The sequence below is a fragment of the Carassius carassius genome, chromosome 8 (genome assembly GCF_963082965.1).
Source record: "Carassius carassius chromosome 8, fCarCar2.1, whole genome shotgun sequence".
Lineage (NCBI taxonomy): Eukaryota > Metazoa > Chordata > Actinopteri > Cypriniformes > Cyprinidae > Carassius > Carassius carassius.
Genome location: NC_081762.1, coordinates 33,297,932 through 33,319,585, shown reverse-complemented (window position 1 = coordinate 33,319,585; position 21,654 = coordinate 33,297,932). Strand labels below are relative to the sequence as shown.

Here is a 21,654-nt window from a genome sequence, read left to right as displayed (position 1 = left end):
AGTGCGGGCTCCTTCAGCTGCACCAGTGCCCAGTGTAGCTGCACCAGTGCCCAGTGTCCAGACTTCACCAGTGCCCAGTGTCCAGGCTCCTTCAGCTGCACCAGTGCCCAGTGTAGCTGCACCAGTGCCCAGTGTCCAGACTCCACCAGTGCCCAGTGTCCAGGCTCCTTCAGCTGCACCTGTGCCCAGTGTAGCTGCACCAGTGACCAGTGTCCAGGCTCCACCACTGCCCAGAGTCCGGGCTCCTTCAGCTGCACCAGTGCCCGGTGTAGCTGCACCAGTGCCCAGTGTCCAGGCTCCTTCAGCTGCACCAGTGCCCAGTGTCCAGGCTCCTTCAGCTGCACCAGTGCCCAGTGTAGCTGCACCAGTGCCCAGTGTCCTGGCTCCACCACTGCTCAGAGTCCGGGCTCCTTCAGCTGCACAAGTGCCCAGTGTCCAGGCTCCACCACTGCTCAGAGTCCGGGCTTTTTCAGCTGCACCAGTGCCCAGTGTCCAGGCTCCACCACTGCTCAGAGTCCGGGCTCCTTCAGCTGCACCAGTGCCCAGTGTCCTGGCTCCACCACTGCTCAGAGTCCAGGCTCCTTCAGCTGCACCAGTGCCCAGTGTAGCTGCACCAGTGCCCAGTGTCCAGACTCCACCACTGCTCGGTGTCCAGGCTCCTTTAGATACACCCTCAGCAATGGTAAATTTTCCTTTTCTATACGAATTGTGACTCATTTAGTTATTTGCCATTAAGCAGTAAACTTACTTAACAGCATGTAAATACCTAACCAACAGTTATATATTTCCAGGCTGTTGACGAGCACTGCATTCCTGGAATGGACCGGGTGGATGCGTTGGTGGAGTGTCTGGTGGAGCTGCGCACACAGACAAGCCTCACACTTACCAACCAACAAGTTGCGACCATTGTGGGTTTTTGGCAGAACCTGGACAAATTTGATAAAGACAGGGTAGTGTATGCTGCTCGTCATCAAGACAGGCTACTTACAGGACGTTTTAGGTCCCCGAAAAAGAAAGCTGTCTTCACTCCTGGTGTCGAAAGCACAAAAAGGTGTGTTTTGGGTTCTAGCGGCTCTCCAGCACAGTGGCCTAATTGCTGTTGCCTTGTTGAAATGATTTTCATAAGGTTATGTCACATCCACCGAAGCCCCAATAAACAGCGGACAGAATCTCTGTCTAGATGGGATCTCATTCTTCCTGATTACAGAAGAATTCGGCAGCTAATCTTGAGCAATGGAACGGTGATGAGTGACACAACCCTTCAGCTAGTTGAGGTAAATCAGAGGACTCTTACGACGTGGCACAATAACCGTTTAAAGGGTCAGAAGGTCTCCTTGCTGTTGCAAGGGCTGGACCTTCCAGAGGCACGTCCAGTAGCTTTGGATGCTTTGCCTCCAGCACGAGTACAGCCTGTTGTGCCTCCACAATATAGCCATCAGTTGCATACCTACCAGATGCCACCAGACACAGCTGGACAGGCAAAGACCAAGTTTAGAAAGACTGGGCCCTCAGCTACCTGTACATTTGCCACAGCAACTTCAATCTGGCCATCAGCCGTACACCCTCAGCGTTCAGCCACATCCACCCAGTTAAGGCCAATTTGTCCCAGGCCGACAGCACCACACCCATTGGTTCCTGACACACCCACTGCCCCTGTTGTGTCTCAGATGTTTCTGGTGCCCTGCCTATTTTGCAACCAGTTTGCGCAGGACAATGTCTGAAATACTTTTCGGCAGCTTTTAGTCCAAAAAAATTAACTAACGTAGAGAGTGTGGCCGCATTGCATTGATGCTCAGTCTGTCTATTTAGGGCAGTGGTTTTCAAACCTGTCCTGGAGGCACCCCTGCCCTGCACATTTTTATTGTCTCCCTTATTAGACACACCCAAATCAGGTCTTGCAGTCTCTACTAATGAGCTGATGATTTGAAACCGGCTAGAGAAGGCAGCTCGAGGGGGGTGGAAGTCGGAAGAAAAAATTTAGAATGAGGCCTAGAGAAAACACTTGTACTGTACTCAGGGCACTAAAGGGAATCCATTTTTGTAAATTTTATGCCATAATACTGTAGAAATATGCATAGAAAAATGTTGGATTTTGGTTAATTTCACCACATGAGGTGAATGTTAACCAAAATGTCACACATTTTGCCAAGCTGTAACTCCGCCAAAACGGGGCCAAACTGCACCAAAATCGGGACAAAGTCAGACCAGTTGGCCCTCTATCCGACGACACAGGCCCATGTCCCTATGACCCCGGGGGTCCGAGTTACGGCCCCCCAAAATGTGGAATTATATCCGTTATAACTAAGGAACCGGACCACCCAGGAACTCGAGGGTGGTCGCATACGGTAGGCCCCTCGACCCTCTAGGGATCCCCCGAATTTCAGCCCCGGGGTCCCCCGCTTCGCGGAGATATTAGCAAAATAATAGTACCATCCACCCCCCTCGCACCTACTCATCCATGCCGGCCAGGGTGCACCCTCCCCGGCTAGAGAAGTCAGCTCGAGGGGGGTGGAAGTCGGAAGAAATTTTTTATGATGAGGCCTAGAGAAAACACTTGTACTGTACAAAGGGCATTCAGAGGAATCCATTTTTGCAAGTTTTATCCCAAAATACTGAAGAATTTGCATAAAAACGAGCGTAGAATTTTGGCACACTTGTGCACCACTTGTGGTGCGTGTCTCAATGTTCATTAAAAAGCAACTGTATTTAACTTTATTTATTTCAAATGTGTGCCATATTATTAAAGAAAACACCTCTACTGTACGCAGGGCACTCAGAGGAATCAATTTTTGTAAATTTTATCCCATTATACTGAAGAAATATGCATAGAAAAAATGTTGGATTTTGGTTAATTTCACCACATGAGGTGAATGTTAACCAAAATGTCACACATTTTGCCAAGCTGTAACTCCGCCAAAACGGGGCCAAACTGCACCAAAATCGGGACAAAGTCAGACCAGTTGGCCCTCTATCCGACGACACAGGCCCATGTCCCTATGACCCCGGGGGTCCGAGTTACGGCCCCCCAAAATGTGGAATTATATCCGTTATAACTAAGGAACCGGACCACCCAGGAACTCAAGGGTGGTCGCATACGGTAGGCCCCTCGACCCTCTAGGGATCCCCCGAATTTCAGCCCCGGGGTCCCCCGCTTCGCGGAGATATTAGCAAAATAATAGTACCATCCACCCCCCTCGCACCTACTCATCCATGCCGGCCAGGGTGCACCCTCCCCGGCTAGAGAAGTCAGCTCGAGGGGGGTGGAAGTCGGAAGAAATTTTTTATGATGAGGCCTAGAGAAAACACTTGTACTGTACAAAGGGCATTCAGAGGAATCCATTTTTGCAAGTTTTATCCCAAAATACTGAAGAATTTGCATAAAAACGAGCGTAGAATTTTGGCACACTTGTGCACCACATGTGGTGCGTGTCTCAATGTTCATTAAAAAGCAACTGTATTTAACTTTATTTATTTCAAATGTGTGCCATATTATTAAAGAAAACACCTCTACTGTACGCAGGGCACTCAGAGGAATCAATTTTTGTAAATTTTATCCCATTATACTGAAGAAATATGTATAGAAAAAATGTTGGATTTTGGTTAATTTCACCACGTGGTGAATGTTAACCAAAATGTCACACATTTTGCCAAGCTGTAACTCCGCCAAAACGGGGCCAAGCTGCACCAAAATAGGGACAAAGTCAGACCAGGGGGCCCTCTATGCGACGACACCAGCCCCAAGTCCCTATGACCCCGGGGGTCGGAGTTACGGCCCCCCAAAATTTGGAATTTGAACCGTTATAACTCAGGAACCGGACCACCCAGGAACTCGTGGTTGGTCGCATACGGTAGGACCCTCGCCCTCTAGGGATCCCCCAAATATCCCATAATAATGTAAAAATATTCCTAGAAAAAATGTTGGATTTTGGTTAATTTCACCAGAAGAAGAAGGCTCATTGGTTTAGGGGTATGATTCTAGCTTTGGGTGCGAGAGGTCTCGGGTTCAAATCCCGGACGAGCCCTTGTTCAGGTTAAAACTTGAAGCTTTATTGTCTCATTGCATTCACAAACATTATGGCAGGTTTTTTCCAATCAGGCAGACATGGATGGCTAAGCCAGGCCGGTTAGATCAGCTGGTTAGAGTGTGGTGCTAATAACGCCAAGGTTGCGGGTTCGATCCCCGTACTGGCCAGCTGTTTTTATTGTCTGGGGGCTCATCTCTGCTCTGCTCTTCAGTTCCAACAAAGAGTAGGGTGATCTCACTGAAATCACTGCTTGCTAAGCAGAGGTTTGTTGTAGCCGGAATAGCTCAGTTGGGAGAGCGTTAGACTGACGATCTGAAGATCCCTGGTTCGATCTCGGGTTTCGGCAACATCTCCCACACTTTTCCCTTTTTTGAGGCAGGCCATTGACCAAAAATCACTGGGTTCCAACCTCTCTGTATAACTGCTTCCCCACAGCCAGAGAGCTATCTGTTTCCAAGTTGGCCTCCAACCAAGCAGTTTCGGTTCCATTATGTAATTGTCAGCACTCTGTGCTTTGAATCCAGTGATCTGAGTTCGAATCTCGGTGGAGCCTGTGTGCTTTCTTGCCGCAGGAAAAGATAAAACAGCACTGGTTTGGCGATGGTGCCAGTGTTTGTGGCCCTGTGAGCAACAGCTGCTCCGGTTAAGGTTCCATGGTGTAATGGTTAGCACTCTGGACTCTGAGTCCAGTGATCTGAATTCAAATCTCGGTGGGACCTAGTTTGCGCAGGACAATGTCTGAAATACTTTTCGGCACCTTTTAGTCCAAAAAAATTAACTAACGTAGAGAGTGTGGCCGCATTGCATCGATGCTCAGTCTGTTTCTTTAGGGCAGTGGTTCTCAAACCTGTCCTGGAGGCACCCCTGCCCTGCACATTTTTATTGTCTCCCTTATTAGACACACCCAAATAAGGTCTCGCGGTCTCTACTAATGAGCTGATGATTTGAAACAGGTGTGTTAGATGAGGGAAACATTCAAAATGTGAAGGGCAGGGGTGCCTCCAGGACAGGTTTGAAAACCACTGCTTTAGGGAACTGTGCGTAAAATGGCACTGTTTGCAACCAAGGACCATGTCTGAAATACTTTTTGGCAGCTGTGAGCCCAAAAAAAGCTAACGTCGGAGTGTGGCAGCATTGCGTCAACGAATAGTCGGTCTCTTTAGGGCAATGGTTTTCAAACCTTTCCTGGAGGCACCCCTGCCCTGAACATTTTGTATGTCTCCCTTATTAGACACACCCAAATCAGGTCTTGCAGTCTCTACTAATGAGCTGATGATTTGAAACAGGTGTGTTAGATGAGGGGAAATGCGAAATGTGCAGGGCAGGGATGCCTCCAGGACAGGATTGAAAACCACTGATCTAGGGATGTGTGAGTAAAAGGGCAGGAGCCAACTTGGAGAATGCGGGCATCGATCCCGCTACCTCTCGAATGCTAAGCGAGCGCTCTACCATTTCAGCTAATTCCCCTGGCCTTTCAAGAATGATGAGCATAGCTGGGAATGACGGGTTTGATGCAAAGAGGCTGTCCCTCCTCTGGGCTTGCTCCTTTGCACTGGCCGAGATTATGTTGTCGAATTAACAAAGAGATTAAGCTTTTGTGTTTAAGGACCTTCTCGGTCTTGTTACGCCAGTATGCATGTGTATGGATTCTTGTATTATGTAGGCTACCTTGGAACACTCGGATCATGCAGACAACTTCTCACCTCTTTTGCTCACACTGACTTAAAGTCTAAGGAAGCGGTTCTCAATTCTAGTCCTCGCTCCCCTCAGGTCTGCATGTTTTGCATGTCTCTCTTTGTTAGCACACCTGATTCGGATAATCAGCTCATTAGAAGTGAGCTCCTAGCGATTGACATGGTCCCTACACAGTGTTCATTGCTCCCCACTCCCTGAGCAGGGGAAATCCGTCAAAGTATACTTCACTTTGGAACATTGGTTCACGGATTTGTGCTGCGCAACTTCTTCACACATGGAGTAGTGTGACATTATTTACCTCTGTATACCTCGATACACCACTGTATTACTCACTATGAATTGAACATATACATACGCTTTGAACTTGAAACGTGCGCTTCGGTACACATCAGAGTTTGTGGCCTTTTTTGATAATCGTGGCCTGCATCCGGTGCACTTCCAGGAGCCACCACCACTTGCTTCAGTACCCAGCTACAAATGGCTCCTCACTGTATACAGTCAGGACATTCTCAACAGGCTCGATCACATAAAGGCCAGCATAACATCCACGTATGGATCAATTTTAAAAATGGATTCAACTAAGAAGGTCAGATAAGCTGCTTACTTGACCGTACCCTTATCTATAATGTATTTTTAGACCGAGAGTATATTTTTTTCAGTGTAACTGATTTGGATGCCTGTTGTATTATTTGCTATGCTTATTGTTTCTTTCAGATCACCAAGAAGTTGAGCGGGCCTGCGAAAGGCACAGCACAGTGGCTTACCTCAGTGGGCAATGAGATAGGTCAGGTGCTGATGAGTGTCCTGACTGCGAATGAAGGGGCTGGGTTAGACCACATGGCTGCAGGGCTCATGGAGCGATAGCGGAGTGCTGGTGTTGATCCTCCCACTGTCATTTATGTGGACTGTGATTGTTGCAAGACAGTGGGAGAGACTAAATTGAAGAGGCGGTTCAGCGGCTGGCCCGATGTCATCGTCCGCCTAGACATTTGGCATTTTATGCGACATCTGGCAGTAGGGTGCACCACTGATGCCCACCAGTTGTACCCTACTTTTATGGCTAGGCTGTCATCCTGTATTTTTGAGTGGGATGCAGGGGATCTCACTCTGCTGAGACGGGCCAAAAGGGAGCAACTCATCCAACAGGGCTGGCCTACACTGACGGAGGCAGAACTGGACCATCATTTAACTAAAGCTGAGCTGCTCCAGCACTGGAGGAGGAGAACACGAGGAGAAGAAACCACTATCCGCCTCCTTGATATGCTCATCAGAGAGCTCATGGGTGGCAAGGGGAATGATGCTCTTGGTGTTCCACTACTTGACAGTGTGAGAATGCAGCACATCTGGAATGTCCAGAGGCGGCACGTCACCTGTATCCAAGATCCTCCAAATGTGCCGCTCTATACTGAAACTGGAACTACAAACAAGGGTGGGGTGGTTCTAAAAACCTATCGTTGTGCCAGAGGCTCCACATCCCTGGAATCATTTCACTGCCACCTAAGCAGATTTATTCCAGGTTTGTCATGTCAGAATATACCACATTTTGCCACTAATTCATGTTTATCAAGATATTTGCAGATTAAATTTTCTGTTTTGCATTTTCTCAAAGCAATATTTGGCTTTCTATTTCTTTTTCTAGGGAACAGCGCAAACAGCCTGAACTTCCAGATTTATTTCCTGGAAGGTTTATTACGCTGGAATCAGGACCGGGCTGAAGCCGCTGTTGCAGATGAAGGTTCAACTCTGCGCTCTTACACAGGGGAGCTGGTTTACTCTGTCAATGAGAACTACAATAAGTTGTATGGCAGGAAATTGGTCCCAAGCTTCACTCGACCTGCAGTATACACAGGTAAAAATATTTTGATAAATGCAGCTCATGATGTAGCATGTTTTTGTTAAAATTACAATTGCTTTTGGACAGTAATAATGTAATTTTGACATATCAGAGAAAAATTATACTACCAGAATATTTGTACATTATTCTGTGTTCTAGGTTTCAGGGGAGAAAATTAAATACATAGTAGAATATAGAGTAATCCTGTCTTTTTATGATACCCTCTGAATTAGATATATATTGTTCATACAGAAGTGGACAACAAAATATTTACTGCATTTCTGAATAAACCTTTCTGCATAATTTCCATTAAAAACGTTTTCTGTTACAAATATTTCCTCAGGAGAGCTCATTGGAGTACAGTACTTGTTGAGGCAGAATAGTCAGCCCCTGGAGGACATGTGCCCTACCTCTGAGAGGACCTCTCATTTGCTGGAGGAGATAAATGTGGAGGAGCAAGTGGAAAGGGATGAGGGTTTCATTGATTTCTGTGGAGAGGAAGACACAGTGGCAAATCTTGTGGCATCAGATGACTTAGTCCTTTCAGGTCCACCAGTTCTACCAGCTGCACCAGTTCCCAGTGTCCAGGCTCCTTCAGCTGCACCAGTGCCCAATGTAGCTGCACCTGTGCCCAGTGTCCAGACTCCACCAGTGCCCAGTGTCCAGGCTCCTTCAGCTGCACCAGTGCCCAGTGTCCAGACTCCACCATGGCCCAGTGTCCAGGCTCCTTCAGCTGCACCAGTGCCCAGTGTAGCTGCACCAGTGCCCAGTGTCCAGGCTCCTTCAGCTGCACCAGTGCCAAGTGTAGCTGCACCAGTGCCCAGTGTCCAGGCTCCACCGTGGCCCAGTGTCCAGGCTCCTTCAGCTGCACAAGTGCCCAGTGTAGCGGCACCAGTGCCCATTGTCCAGGCTCCTTCAGCTGCACCAGTGCCCAGTGTCCAGGCTCCTTCAGTGTCCAGGCTCCACCACTGCCCAGAGTGCGGGCTCCTTCAGCTGCACCAGTGCCCAGTGTAGCTGCACCAGTGCCCAGTGTCCAGACTCCACCACTGCCCAGAGTCCGGGCTCCTTCAGCTGCACCAGTGCCCGGTGTAGCTGCACCAGTGCCCAGTGTCCAGGCTCCTTCAGCTGCACCAGTGCCCAGTGTCCAGGCTCCTTCAGCTGCACCAGTGCCCAGTGTAGCTGCACCAGTGCCCAGTGTCCTGGCTCCACCACTGCTCAGAGTCCGGGCTCCTTCAGCTGCACCAGTGCCCAGTGTCCAGGCTCCACCACTGCTCAGAGTCCGGGCTTTTTCAGCTGCACCAGTGCCCAGTGTCCAGGCTCCACCACTGCTCAGAGTCCGGGCTCCTTCAGCTGCACCAGTGCCCAGTGTCCTGGCTCCACCACTGCTCAGAGTCCAGGCTCCTTCAGCTGCACCAGTGCCCAGTGTAGCTGCACCAGTGCCCAGTGTCCAGACTCCACCACTGCTCGGTGTCCAGGCTCCTTTAGATACACCCTCAGCAATGGTAAATTTTCCTTTTCTATACGAATTGTGACTCATTTAGTTATTTGCCATTAAGCAGTAAACTTACTTAACAGCATGTAAATACCTAACCAACAGTTATATATTTCCAGGCTGTTGACGAGCACTGCATTCCTGGAATGGACCGGGTGGATGCGTTGGTGGAGTGTCTGGTTTTTGGCAGAACCTGGACAAATTTGATAAAGACAGGGTAGTGTATGCTGCTCGTCATCAAGACAGGCTACTTACAGGACGTTTTAGGTCCCCGAAAAAGAAAGCTGTCTTCACTCCTGGTGTCGAAAGCACAAAAAGGTGTGTTTTGGGTTCTAGCGGCTCTCCAGCACAGTGGCCTAATTGCTGTTGCCTTGTTGAAATGATTGTCATAAGGTTATGTCACATCCACCGAAGCCCCAAGAAACAGCGGACAGAATCTCTGTCTAGATGGGATCTCATTCTTCCTGATTACAGAAGAATTCGGCAGCTAATCTTGAGCAATGGAACGGTGATGAGTGACACAACCCTTCAGCTAGTTGAGGTAAATCAGAGGACTCTTACGACGTGGCACAATAACCGTTTAAAGGGTCAGAAGGTCTCCTTGCTGTTGCAAGGGCTGGACCTTCCAGTTTTGGTTCCATGGTGTAATTGTCAGCACTCTGGGCTTTGAATCCAGCGATCTGAGTTCGAATCTCGGTGGAGCCTGTGTGCTTTCTTGCCGCAGGAAAAGATAAAACAGCACTAGTTTGGCGATGGTGCCAGTGTTTGTGGCCCTGTGAGCAACAGCTGCACCAGTTAAGGTTCCATGGTGTAATGGTTAACACTCTGGACTCTGAATCCAGTGATCCGAGTTCAAATCTCGGTGGGACCTATTTTGCCACCAGTTTGCGCAGGACAATGTCTGAAATACTTTTCGGCATCTTTTTATTCCAAAAAAATTAACAAACGTAGAGAGTGTGGCCGCATTGCATCAATGCTCAGTCTGTCTCTTTAGGGCAGTGGTTCTCAAACCTGTCCTGGAGGCACCCCTGCCCTGCACATTTTTTTGTCTCCCTTATTAGACACACCCAAATAAGGTCTCGCGGTCTCTACTAATGAGCTGATGATTTGAAACAGGTGTGTTAGATGAGGGAAACATTCAAAATGTGAAGGGCAGGGGTGTCTCCAGGACAGGTTTGAAAACCACTGCTTTAGGGAACTGTGCGTAAAATGGCACTGTTTTGCAACCAATTTGCACAGGACCATGTCTGAAATACTTTTTGGCAGCTGTGAGCCCAAAAAAAGCTAACGTGGGAGTGTGGCAGCATTGCGTCAACGCTCAGTCGGTCTCTTTAGGGCAATGGTTTTCAAACCTGTCCTGGAGGCACCCCTGCCCTGAACATTTTGTATGTCTCCCTTATTAGACACACCCAAATCAAGTCTTGCAGTCTCTACTAATGAGCTGATGATTTGAAACAGGTGTGTTAGATGAGGGGAAATGCGAAATCTGCAGGGCAGGGATGCCTCCAGGACAGGATTGAAAACCACTGATCTAGGGATGAGTGAGTAAAAGGGCAAGAGCCAACTTGGATAATGCGGGCATCGATCCCGCTACCTCTCGCTTGCGCCTACTGCTTCCCACCGACTGAGCCAAAGTAAGCACAAAGTAAGCCCACATGAGCCAATCGCGTTTCGCCTGTGGCTTACTTTTGACCAATCGCGTTTCGCCTGTGGCTTACTTTTTACCAATCGCGTTTCGCCTGTGGCTTACTTTTGAACAATCGCGTTTCTCTTCCGTGGCTTACTTTTGATCAATCGCGTTTCTCTCCTGTGGCCTCCTTTTGACCAATCGCCGTTGTTGTCATCTTTGTTAAAGGTAAGGCTATTACTTCATTCATTGAAAACTGGTCATTATTTGTTCATATACAGTGTGTATTTTTGGAAAATGAATCGTGTCAGTATAGCTAGCTAGCATGTACAGTTCATGCTTTCTTCAGTACCTGTGAACCTGTAACTTTTCACATGATAAATGATCAGATAAGTTAAATTTATCGACCGTCAGCTAATAAAGCTATGCTACTGTCAACAATGATGTGTTTATTGTCTAAGAAATCATGGTTTCTGGGCCCTATGAATGAAAATAATGATTAAACTATTTACATTTATATTTGGTATTAACACATAATAACACACACACATTTTAATTGTAAAAACCGTTACCAAATTGTTGTGGAGATATGGAAAACTGCATTTACCAAGAAATAATTGATATTTTCTAAAATAATGTAATAATAATGACTTTTTTTTATAAAAAAAACATTGAGAGTCTTAACTAAAAACAAACAAAAAAAGGCCAAATGTATCCATATGGGCCAAAGTATGTGGGAATAGTGCTCATTTTAATTTAGGTAGACCATAAAGTTAAAAACACAGAAAAATGGCTGAGATTTTAAGAGGTAAAAGCACCTGGTGTAACCCTGGGGTAAGATGACAACATTTGAAGTATGATATATTTAATGTAATATTTTGTAGCCTGGTGTGTGTGTAATCATGGTTTAAGATGACAGCATTGAAAATAAAAGGAAATTTCAGACTTCATATTGACGTTACATATTTTATATGTCAGGGATTCCTGTCCTTTGTAGAAAACTCATCTTCAGGACAGTTTATGTCATGGCCATGTTTATTACCACAGTAATATAGTTTATGCGTAGCTTGTTAAATTATTGTTACACACTTAACATACAGGTGTCTTTTAGATTGCAAAAGGTAGTAGTCTTTTTCTGATTTTCATTTCAGAAAATGTATGCATATCCCTCTTTTCAACGGCAATCGGCAACATCAAGCCGACTCCTCATGGCACCTTCGGCGGAGGCGAGGCGCCTTGAAAATGTGGAGTCTGGAAGGGCCAAACCTAAGGAGGAGGTGCTGTCAGAGGCCAGTACTTTTGTCAGCACAAACGGTGGAGACCCCAGTGACCAGTTTTTAGTACTGGCTCACTGCAAACTTCAGTTTGGGAAGTACCAGGGCCAGAGATTTAGATGGCTCCTGGAAAACTCTCTGGGGTATGCCGTGTATTTGGTGCTCAGCATTTCCAATGAGACGACGCAGACAACACCCCTGTCAGAAAATAAACAACTGTTCCTACAGTACACTTCTCAAATTAGAGAGATGGCAGAAGAAGTGGAGAAGTATCAGAGGAAGCAGGAAATGCAGGCAGAAGCCCGGGCAACTGGAGACCAGGGCTGCTTGATGGTGGAGTTTGGTGACTTCCAGGGCCGGTCCATGAAAGATGTTTATGAGGACCAGAGCAAGGAGGCTCAAGCCCTCATCAGGTACCTCGTTAAGGCAGATGCCAGGCCCAAAACCAACATGGCCATTTTCAAGACATATGTCCTGAAAAGACGGGCTTCTGCTGTGGGCACCAGCGTACGTCAGCCTGGACCTCACGCTGCAACCTCCAGTGCTTCTGCAACCACTGCACCTCCACCTGCAGCTATCCAAACTGGTGTACAGAAGACCGCAACTGTGAAAGCGCTGTTGGCACGTGGCAAAAATTTGTCGCCTTCACAGCTGGCGAAAAAACTCACGTCACCAGTTAAACCCTGTGAGTAGGAGTGTGAATATAGAATTTTACCTACAGCATTTCTACATATATTAATTTATCATTATGGCAAACTTGTCAACTTGCCGTTTCCAGATCCATTATTGCAGTCCACTTTACCTCCTCCAGCAGCAGAACCCCCAGCCAAACATTTGCCCCCCATGCAGCTTTTCGCTACTGGTAAGTAAGCACCATCTTACATATGTTTGTCTCTGTGTATTGTTCACAATGATAGTTTTAACATTTGTGCTCCAGGCAAGTCCGTTCCCACTGCTGAAGATGACGATGAGGAGCTGGTATTTGCTGCATCACAATGTGAAGCACAGCTAAATACAGGTGTGGCATATGACACAAATGCACATATTACAAGAAAGTTTTGTGAAAACACACTGAGAAGCGTTATTTCTTGGGGGAAAATAATCAACATTTTAAAATATGTTTTGTTTACAATACAGAATTATATCATATCATGCCTCTAGCGGGATGCTTTCTTTGAGTGCACTTCTTCAAAACCGTAAGGATGTTCCAAGGTGTCAGTGTATTTATTTGCGTTTCCGAACTTACCCGTTGTTAGATAATCACCAGATAACTTTTTCACACCGCTTGCTCTTCTCACACACTCTTCAGCTCTCCCTGAGCAGACAGGATGGTGGAGATTCATTGTTCTAATGATTAGAGGAACAGTTTTTCCTTACTCTATCTGTGTGTATGCTTCATGTCCGTGGGCTTCGTTGCTTTACACTTAATTCATCACACCACATTTTCCTTCCTCCATTCCATCTGATCCTCATTCTCCTTAAATTAATATAGTGTATGCTGTGTTCTTTGCTTCCTTAACACTAGTACCACTTTCTTCACTCTCGTTCCTAAATATAACATAATATTTATGAATACTTGTCCAAAAAAAGGCTGTTTGTGCGCTGCATTTATGGCATATTACTATCAAATGCAACAGTCATCCTTATTGATTTTTTTTACTATTCACTCAGAGGACTGTGCTGGTCCATCTCCATCAGTGGAAACTGCCAAGGCACCAGCTCCTTCACATCACCAGCCACCAGCTGAGCTTCCAAGTCACTGGAAAGATCAACTTCCACCTTTCCAGCATGAGTGGATCCGGAACACACTATTTAAGGCCAACCCACGAACCGGCAAGTCAGAACTAGTGTCCCAGCTGAAACTTTGGTGGTATCCTCCTCAGCCCCCTTTAATAAACACTCAGCCCCCTGCCTCACCTGACCTCTTCTTCTGTCGGCCCCTTTTCTTATGGATGCCGCTGAAGATGTGGTTATTTCCTCTTGTTTGTGTTCGCCCAGACTGTGGTAAGCACAGACTAACAGCGGCAGGAATTTACCGTACCGTGCATAAGGTCTTGGACATCGACGGGTGGTATGACCTTGCCACTGAGTATCTGGAGTGCAAACGCTGCAAAAAGAAATATCCTGCCTGGTCTGAGGACATCCTAGGACAGCTGGATATGGGCCACCGCAGTCAGTTTCCAGCTTTGCTGACATACAGGTAATTCATAATGACAATCATTCATTATTAGGTGCTTTTATATGGGTTATTTTTTACCAACTAAAGCATTTGCATGATTATACTGTTGTTTCCTTAGATACTCATGTGACAACCGGGTGCTGAGGATGATGAGGGAGAGGACACTGGGCAACAGTGTGACTCAGCTTTACAGGAAGCTGATGGAACAGCACAGTGAGGCATGGACACAGCGTGTCTTGCAGTACCTGACTGCCTGCGAACAATTCACAAGGTCCTCCCTTGTGCAGCCTCCTGTGTTTGCTGATCCTCCACTTTTACCTGCCCTGCCTAAACCTAAGTGGCTGTTAGCCGTGTATGCCAGGGATGTTCTGGGGCGACTGCACGAGGTCAAGGCCAAATTAACATCTGTCTTTGGCTGTGTTCTCAAGATGGATTCGACAAAAAAGGTATCAAAGCCCTGTTTATATCCAGAAATTTGCCAGATATGGATATGTGTGTGATGTGCGTACATAAAGAGCACATCTTTTATTTTTCCCAATAGGTTACAAAGAAACTTGCCGGTGCTGCTTCAGGAACAGCTGCCTGGTGCACAAATGTCGGAAATGAACACGGCCAGGTCCTTGTCTCTGTGCTGACAGCTGCCGAGGGACATGGACTGGACTCCATGGCAGCTGGTCTGATGAAACGCTACCGAGAGGCAGCCCCAAAAGTGATGTACGTGGACAGGGACTGCTGCAGTCAGTATGGCCAATCGCGGGTGAAGATCATGTTTTCGGAGTGGGATGAGCTTGTAGTGCGCCTCGACATCTGACACTTCATGCGGCGATTTGCTGCAGGTGTCACGACAGAGGCTCATCCACTCTACGGGATCTTCATGGCACGTCTGTCCACGTGCATCTTTCAGTGGGATCCAGAGGATGTGGCTGCTCTTCGCTCTGCAAAAGAGAGTGACCTGGCGGCAAAGAAGACTGGCCACATCTCAGAAAAAGGCGGTCAGTGCTCGCATTACCCGGAGGGAGTTGGCACTGCACTGCCGGAGGAGGACCAGGGCGGTGGAGGAGACCGCCAGATTGATTGGGTCACTGATTGATCAGTTTGACAGTGCGGATGGGAAGGACACCCTGGGAGTTCCTCTGCTGGACCACGAACGGATCCAGCAGATATGGAAGGAACAGCGCAAGCACGTCCAGTGTATACAAGACCCAGAGGACTTTCCGCTGTACATGAAGACAGGGACATTGAAGAAAGGCAGCGTGGAGCTGTGCTGCTACAGGTGTGCTCGTGGCTCTACCTCCTTGGAGTCGTTCCACCTCCACCTGAACCGTTTTATTCCAGGTATTACATGCATATGGATTATTATTTTTCTGTAGAAAATATAAGCACTGTAACTGCTTCCATCACTTTAAAGTAATGCCACATTAATAAATGTCACACTCTACATTACAATTACTTTTTAATGTCATTAGCATTGACAAAGCTGTCTTGACTAACAAGTCACTAGTAATACAGGAATAAGTGACAATCATTTTTTATTTAGTTACACAACTCTATTAAATGTAGTATACAAGTTACTTCAGAGCACCTTATGTGTAGTACATATATTGTACATATGTGACATATAAAACCCTTTTTTATATATTTTTTAATATTATTTAACTTTTAGGAACGAGTTTTGGTTCCTTGCCTCTGTCGCCTCTGGCAGGCATAGCTGGGGACACTTCATGTACAGCGATATCGTTGACTTGATTGCAAATTATTGCACAGATACTATTTAAACTGAACTTAGCTGAATGATGACATCATCGATTTCAATGACGAACTGCCTTTAACTGTCATTTTGCTTTATTGACGCACTGTGTTCCTAATTAATGTTGTTCAGTTGCATTGACACAATCCTTTTTGTTTAAAGCGCAATTTAAAAAAAAAAAAAAAAAAAAAAGTCCAAACAATGACCCCTGCAACGGGTAGTGTTCCAAATGTAATGCCACTTTAGCTAATGATGGGTCCATCCGGAATTTGACGGTGCTAGGGCTGTGTCAGCGTCAGAAAAAGCCATGCATTGTTCAGTTATGTCGGTGCAGTAGCGTCGGTTGGGTATATCGTTAGTATAGTGGACAGTATCTCCGCCTGTCACGCGGAAGACCGGGGTTCGATTCCCCGACGGGGAGAGCTAGCTCTTTTCGGCTTCTGAATGATCCATCCAAAAGTTTTGGGAGGAGCCACAGGTCACAGAAGGAGTTCTGCTTCGACATCAGCCCGAGCCAAAAGACATGCATTGGCCGGGAATCGAACCCAGGTCAACTGCTTGGAAGGCAGCTATGCTCACCACTATACCACCAACGCAGTCAGCAGTCAGCCACTTGTGCCGTCGTTAAGAAGGCTCGAAGTGCACGAGTCGCCGATAGGGCAAGAGGAGCGGATGAGATCTTTGTTTGGACCCGTCACTAAAGAGAGCCTTCCAGAGTTTGCATCCCGTCACGTACAAGAAAGTGCTGCCTTCCCATGCCAGCTAAATAAACACTAAGTGCTGACAGCGCAAACGCAGAGAGTGCAAATACAGAGGATGACCAGTGGCACGCCCTCCTGCAGCGTGTTGGCGGACGGCCAAATTGATTCTGCTATTGCATTTTGATGTAGCTCTGTCCTCGGTCCACCGATAACCACAAGCCCAATCAAGGCAATCTCTTTCTAATGCCTCCATCTGAAAAGTTGGAGAAAATCTTATATGAATAAAAGAGTCTTTTAAAGAAATCCCTTATTCCGAGGTCACCATAGCCACCAGATCCATTCTGTATCCAGATCAGTGGGCCGCTTCAGTCACCCGGATCCAGTCAGTATCCAGACAAGATGGTGGATCAACACCTAGAAAGGACCTCTATGGCCCTGAAACACAGCGGAGACCGGGACAACTAGATGAGCCCCAGATACAGATCCCCTGTAAAGACCTTGTCTTAGACGACCACCAGGACAAGACCACAGGAAACAGATGATTCTTCTGCACAGTCTGACTTTTCTGCAGCCTGGAGCTGATTTGCTGGTTTCTCCTGACCAGAGGAGAACTGTCTCCCCGACTGAGCCTGGTTTCTCACCGGGTTTTTTCTCCATTTTTTCACTGATCGAGTTTTGGTTCCTTGCCTCTGTCGCCTCTGGCAGGCATAGCTGGGGACACTTCATGTACAGCGATATCGTTGACTTGATTGCAAATTATTGCACAGATACTATTTAAAGTGAACTTAGCTGAATGATGACATCATCGATTTCAATGACGAAATGCCTTTAACTGTCATTTTGCTTTATTGACGCACTGTGTTCTTAATTAATGTTGTTCAGTTGCATTGACACAATCCTTTTTGTTTAAAGCGCAATTTAAAAAAGTCCAAACAATGACCCCTGCAACGGGTAGTGTTCCAAATGTTATGCGACTTTAGCTAATGATGGGTTCATAAGGAATTTGACGGTGCTAGGGCTGTGTCAGCGTCAGAAAAAGCCATGCATTGTTCAGTTATGTCGGTGCAGTAGCGTCGGTTGGGGGAGAAACAGCAGCATGCACAGCTCCTCGTTAGTATAGTGGACAGTTTCTCCGTCCTGTCACGGGGAAGAGCGGTGTTCGATTCTCCGACGGGGAGAGCTAGCTCTTTTCGGCTTCCGAACGATCCATCCAAAAGTTTTGGGAGGAGCCACAGGTCACAGAAGGAGTTCTGCTTCGACAACAGCCCGAGCCAAAGGACATGCATTGGCCAGGAATCGAACCCGGGTCAACTGCTTGGAAGGCAGCTATGCTCACCACTATACCACCAACGCAGTCAGCAGTCAGCCACTTGCGCCGTCGCTAAGAAGGCTCGAAGTGCACAAGTCGCCGATAGGGCTAGAGGAGCTGATGAGATCTTTGTTTGGACCCGTCACTAAAGAGAGCCTTCCAGAGTTTGCATCCCGTCACGTACAAGAAAGTGCTGCCTTCCCATGCCCGCTAAATAAACACTAAGTGCTGACAGCGCAAACGCAGAGAGTGCAAATACAGAGGATGACCAGTGGCACGCCCTCCTGCAGCGTGTTGGCGGACGGCCAAATTGATTCTGCTATTGCATTTTGATGTAGCTCTGTCCTCGGTTCACCGATAACCACAAGCCCAATCAAGGCAATCTCTTTCTAATGCCTCCATATAAAAAGTTGGAGAAAATCTTATATGAATAAAAGAGTCTTTTAAAGAAATCCCTTATTCCGAGGTCACCGTAGCCACCAGATCCATTCTGTATCCAGATCAGTGGGCCGCTTCAGTCACCCGGATCCAGTCAGTATCCAGACAAGATGGTGGATCAACACCTAGAAAGGACCTCTATGGCCCTGAAACACAGCGGAGACCGGGACAACTAGATGAGCCCCAGATACAGATCCCCTGTAAAGACCTTGTCTTAGACGACCACCAGGACAAGACCACAGGAAACAGATGATTCTTCTGCACAGTCTGACTTTTCTACAGCCTGGAGCTGATTTGCTGGTTTCTTCTGACCAGAGGAGAACTGTCTCCCCGACTGAGCCTGGTTTCTCACCGGGTTTTTTCTCCATTTTTTTACCGATCGAGTTTTGGTTCCTTGCCTCTGTCGCCTCTGGCAGGCATAGCTGGGGACACTTCATGTACAGCGATATCGTTGACTTGATTGCAAATTATTGCACAGATACTATTTAAACTGAACTTAGCTGAATGATGACATCACCGATTTCAATGATGAAATGCCTTTAACTGTCATTTTGCTTTATTGACGCATTGTGTTCCTAACTAATGTTGTTCAGTTGCATTGACACAATCCTTTTTGTTTAAAGCGCAATTAAAAAAAGTCCAAACAATGACCCCTGCAACGGGTAGTGTTCCAAATGTTATGCGACTTTAGCTAATGATGGGTCCATCCGGAATTTGACGGTGCTAGGGCTGTGTCAGCGTCAGAAAAAGCCATGCATTGTTCAGTTATGTCGGTGCAGTAGCGTCGGTTGGGGGAGAAACAGCAACATGCGCAGCTCCTCGTTAGTATAGTGGACAGTATCTCCGCCTGTCATGCGGAAGACCGGGGTTCGATTCCCCGACGGGGAGAGCTAGTTCTTTTCGGCTTCCGAACGATCCATCCAAAAGTTTTGGGAGGAGCCACAGGTCACAAAAGGAGTTCTGCTTTGACATCAGCCCGAGCCAAAGGACATGCGTTGGCCGGGAATCGAAACCGGGTCAACTGCTTGGAAGGCAGCTATGCTCACCACTATACCACCAACGCAGTCAGCAGTCAGCCACTTGCGCCGTCGTTAAGAAGGCTCGAAGTGCACGAGTCTCCGATAGGGCTAGAGGAGCTGATGAGATCTTTGTTTGGACCCGTCACTAAAGAGAGCCTTCCAGAGTTTGCATCCCGTCACGTACAAGAAAATGCTGCCTTCCCATGCCAGCTAAATAAACACTAAGTGCTGACAGCGCAAACGCAGAGAGTGCAAATACAGACGATGACCAGTGGCACGCCCTCCTGCAGTGTGTTGGCGGACGGCCAAATTGATTCTGCTATTGCATTTTGATGTAGCTCTGTCCTCGGTCCACCAATAACCACAAGCCCAATTAAGGCAATCTCTTTCTCATGCCTCCATCTGAAAAGTTGGAGAAAATCTTATATGAATAAAAGATTCTTTTAAAGAAATCCCTTATTCCGAGGTCACCGTAGCCACCAGATCCATTCTGTATCCAGATCAGTGGGCCGCTTCAGTCACCCGGATCCAGTCAGTATCCAGACAAGATGGTGGATCAACACCTAGAAAGGACCTCTATGGCCCTGAAACACAGCGGAGACCGGGACAACTAGATGAGCCCCAGATACAGATCCCCTGTAAAGACCTTGTCTTAGACGACCACCAGGACAAGACCACAGGAAACAGATGATTCTTCTGCACAGTCTGACTTTTCTGCAGCCTGGAGCTGATTTGCTGGTTTCTTCTGACCAGAGGAGAACTGTCTCCCCGACTGAGCCTGGTTTCTCACCGGGTTTTTTCTCCATTTTTTCACCGATCGAGTTTTGGTTCCTTGCCTCTGTCGCCTCTGGCAGGCATAGCTGGGGACACTTCATGTACAGCGATATCGTTGACTTGATTGCAAATTATTGCACAGATACTATTTAAACTGAACTTAGCTGAATGATGACATCACCGATTTCAATGACGAAATGCCTTTAACTGTCATTTTGCTTTATTGACGCACTGTGTTCCTAATTAATGTTGTTCAGTTGCATTGACACAATCCTTTTTGTTTAAAGCGCAATTAAAAAAAGTCCAAACAATGACCCCTGCAACGGGTAGTGTTCCAAATGTTATGCGACTTTAGCTAATGATGGGTCCATCCGGAATTTGACGGTGCTAAGGCTGTGTCAGCGTCAGAAAAAGCCATGCATTGTTCAGTTATGTCGGTGCAGTAGCGTCGGTTGGGGGAGAAACAGCAACATGCGCAGTTCCTCGTTAGTATAGTGGACAGTATCTCCGCCTGTCGCGCGGAAGACCGGGGTTCGATTCCCCGAAGGGGGAGAGCTAGTTCTTTTCGGCTTCCGAACGATCCATCCAAAAGTTTTGGGAGGAGCCACAGGTCACAGAAGGAGTTCTGCTTCGACATCAGCCCGAGCCAAAGGACATGCGTTGGCCGGGAATCGAACCCGGGTCAACTGCTTGGAAGGCAGCTATGCTCACCACTATACCACCAACGCAGTCAGCAGTCAGCCACTTGCGCCGTCGTTAAGAAGGCTCGAAGTGCACGAGTCGCCGATAGGGCTAGAGGAGCTGATGAGATCTTTGTTTGGACCCGTCACTAAAGAGAGCCTTCCAGAGTTTGCATCCCGTCACGTACAAGAAAGTGCTGCCTTCCCATGCCAGCTAAATAAACACTAAGTGCTGACAGCGCAAACGCAGAGAGTGCAAATACAGACGATGACCAGTGGCACGCCCTCCTGCAGCGTGTTGGCGGACGGCCAAATTGATTCTGCTATTGCATTTTGATGTAGCTCTGTCCTCGGTCCGCCAATAACCACAAGCCCAATCAAGGCAATCTCTTTCTCATGCCTCCATCTGAAAAGTTGGAGAAAATCTTATATGAATGAAAGAGTCTTTTAAAGAAATCCCTTATTCCGAGGTCACTGTAGCCACCAGATCCATTCTGTATCCAGATCAGTGGGCCGCTTCAGTCACCCGGATCCAGTCAGTATCCAGACAAGATGGTGGATCAACACCTAGAAAGGACCTCTATGGCCCTGAAACACAGCTGAGACCGGGACAACTAGATGAGCCCCAGATACAGATCCCCTGTAAAGACCTTGTCTTAGACGACCACCAGGACAAGACCACAGGAAACAGATGATTCTTCTGCACAGTCTGACTTTTCTGCAGCCTGGAGCTGATTTGCTGGTTTCTTCTGACCAGAGGAGAACTGTCTCCCCGACCGAGCCTGGTTTCTCACCGGGTTTTTTCTCCATTTTTTCCCTGATCGAGTTTTGGTTCCTTGCCTCTGTCGCCTCTGGCAGGC

At 47.3% G+C, this 21,654-nt stretch overlaps 5 non-coding genes across 5 annotated transcripts; 4 read left to right on the top strand and 1 right to left on the bottom strand.

The window, feature by feature from the left end:
- Positions 1-4,118: 4,118 nt before the first annotated feature.
- Positions 4,119-4,192, top strand: trnai-aau (transfer RNA isoleucine (anticodon AAU)). The gene has a single exon. It is a non-coding gene; the product is annotated as a tRNA-Ile (tRNA).
- A 106-nt stretch (positions 4,193-4,298) lies between these two features.
- trnav-gac (transfer RNA valine (anticodon GAC)) lies at positions 4,299-4,371 on the top strand. The gene has a single exon. It is a non-coding gene; the product is annotated as a tRNA-Val (tRNA).
- Positions 4,372-9,845: 5,474 nt separating this feature from the next.
- trnaq-cug (transfer RNA glutamine (anticodon CUG)) lies at positions 9,846-9,917 on the top strand. Its single transcript has one exon. It is a non-coding gene; the product is annotated as a tRNA-Gln (tRNA).
- Positions 9,918-19,137: 9,220 nt separating this feature from the next.
- On the top strand, positions 19,138-19,209 carry trnad-guc (transfer RNA aspartic acid (anticodon GUC)). The gene has a single exon. It is a non-coding gene; the product is annotated as a tRNA-Asp (tRNA).
- A 1,561-nt stretch (positions 19,210-20,770) lies between these two features.
- Positions 20,771-20,842, bottom strand: trnag-ucc (transfer RNA glycine (anticodon UCC)). Its single transcript has one exon. It is a non-coding gene; the product is annotated as a tRNA-Gly (tRNA).
- Between the last annotated feature and the right edge of the window lie 812 nt (positions 20,843-21,654).